This window comes from Penaeus monodon, chromosome 42 (genome assembly GCF_015228065.2).
Source record: "Penaeus monodon isolate SGIC_2016 chromosome 42, NSTDA_Pmon_1, whole genome shotgun sequence".
Lineage (NCBI taxonomy): Eukaryota > Metazoa > Arthropoda > Malacostraca > Decapoda > Penaeidae > Penaeus > Penaeus monodon.
The window spans coordinates 24,240,019-24,242,518 of record NC_051427.1 but is presented as its reverse complement, the minus strand read 5'-3'; positions in this window follow the sequence as shown (position 1 = coordinate 24,242,518).

Genomic DNA, 2,500 nt, shown 5'->3' with positions numbered 1-2,500 from the left:
TTATCATCAATAATAAAGTGACATTCCAGAGTAAAATGATATAACTAAAGTCACTGCAAGGAATGGAAGAACGTTTGTCAGCCTTCAAATACCTAAAGATGATGTTTCATTGGCCAGTTTGTGCCGCTGTGTTCGTTTCGGTGACCGTTGACTTTGCTAACTGAAGCGCCTTTGTTAATACGGCTAAGCTATACATATAGCTAAGCTATATTTTGTAAATCAGTGTTTTAGAGTTGTTTTTTACTAGAATCCTCGTTATATTAGTTATTTTTTTTGTCGCTTTCTGTTATTGCTAAAAAATGTTACCATTATCATTAGTAGTAATATTATTATCACTGTATTCATCGTGTCACCATCACTGTTAATAATTTTATTACAGTAAACCTCAATATTATAATCATAATTAGTACTATTGTTTGTGTCATTAATACTACCACTAAAACTGCTATAACAGCTATTTATTATACCATATTTAAACAGGAAACAAGCTAATTTACACCGTTATACAGTACTGAAAGATCTACTATGGACGTATATGTACAGACAGTGTACAGATCGATCAGGATTTAAAAACGAACAAACAGACAAACAGGCAAAATACAGGATAAATAATTCAAGCCAAGACGAAATACACAAAACGAAAATACAGAATAAATAAACAGGCCCAAAACATAACACCCAAACGAAATTACAGGATACATAAATAAATCAAAACAGCATTAATAATTACCTAACCCCCCCCCCTTCCCTAGGTCCTCAGCCTCCTACCCTGAAGCGCTAACTCGGTAATACATGTTAAAGCTTACACGTGACTTATACCTTGAGGCTGAAACAAAACTACAGGTGTGGTTTGCTGTCAAGGGCTGTATAGGGGGGTGGGAGCGAGGGCGGTATAAGGAGAGGGAAGGCGAGGAGGGTATAAGGAGGGAAGTATAAGTAGGAAGGAGGCGAGGGGAATACAGGAAAGGGGGGGGGGGTTCTAGGGAGAAGGAAGAGGGAGGATGGCGTGGGGCGGTATAAAGAGGGAGAAGAAAGAGAGAGGCAGGCAAAGAAGGAGGAGAGGGGCTATAGGAGAAGGGGGGGGGGCGTAGGAGAGGAAGTGGAAGAAGGGGAAGGGGAAAAGGGGAAGGTAGAAATTGGAGAAGGAAGGGAGGGGGAGAATGAGAAGGTGTGAGAGAACAAGAGATACGTAAGAGAGGAGGGGGGGGGGGATAGGATAGAGAAGGGGAAGGAATAAGGGAAGAAAAGGAGAGAGGAAGATTGGAAATGACGCAGTAGAAAGAAAGGGAGAAAAAGAGACGGAGGGAAACGAAGGAAAAAAAGGAACAGGGCATTGGGAGAGGCAAAGAGGAAGGGGAAAAAGGGAGGTAAAGAGAGGTAAAGGAAGGGGAGAAAGGTAGCCGAAAAAAAAAAAAAATGGGGAGAGAAACGAGAACGAAAGAAAATTTACAAATACGGTGGTTAATTATGGGTTCCTGAGACGGATGAGGGAACATGGATAGCAAGTGGTATTTCTGCTTATCCTCGTGAGCGGGAATAGGATGTTAAATAGCACTGGTAATAAAAAAAAGGGAGAAAAAAAGAAAGAAAGAAAGAAAAAACGGTAAATAAAGATTTAAAATTAGTCAAACGGCGGATTATTTCGAAGTGAATTTTTAAAATGCACAGATAACGTGTGGATATTGGGGGGGGGGGGAGATATTTGTGTAGACGGGTAAAAGTAAATTGCTGATAAAAAAAAAATGAATAAATAAAAATAGATAGATGGATGATTAAACTGATATAAGGAACGAGACGGAAGGATGCCAAATTATTGTACCAACCACTCCATCACTAACAAGAAAAACAGAAAAAGAAAAAAATCAGGGACTCACACAGCTTGCCCTCCCTCTCCTGCAGGCTATCGCTGAAGGAGAGGCGTCGGGATCCTGCGTCCTTGTCAGAGACGAAGGAGGGGGTTGGGGGGAGAGACGAAGGAGGGGGGTTGGGGGAGAGACGAAGGAGGGGGGTTGGGGTGGGGGAGAGACGAAAGAGGAGGGTTAGGGGGAGGGGAGAGACGAAGAAGAGGGGGGGGGGGGGGGGGAGACGGAGGGGGGTTGGGGAGAGACAAGGGGGGAGGGGTTAGGGGGGGGGGAAAAGAAGGAGGGGGTTGGGGGAGAGAGACGAAGGAGGGGGTTGGGGGAGAGAGACGAAGGAGGTTAGGGGAGGGGAGACGAAGGGAAAAGGAGACAAGGGCTCCAAAACCCCCTTTGCTTAGGGCCCCAAGGTCGCTGCTCTACCACAGACTCGACCCAAAACCCGGTGCGGGGGCTCAAAAGGGCGGTTCTCTCGTTGATATTTACTGGACGTCCAACCCGTTATATAATTGGCGCGACTGATGCATGCCTTTGGTTTTTTATTTTCAGTATGGAATTATAGTTGTAATTTTGCGGTTTTCTGTGGTGGTTTTTTATGTCTAAGAAATTTGTATTTATGTTCTAAATCTGAGGGTAAGGGTGTG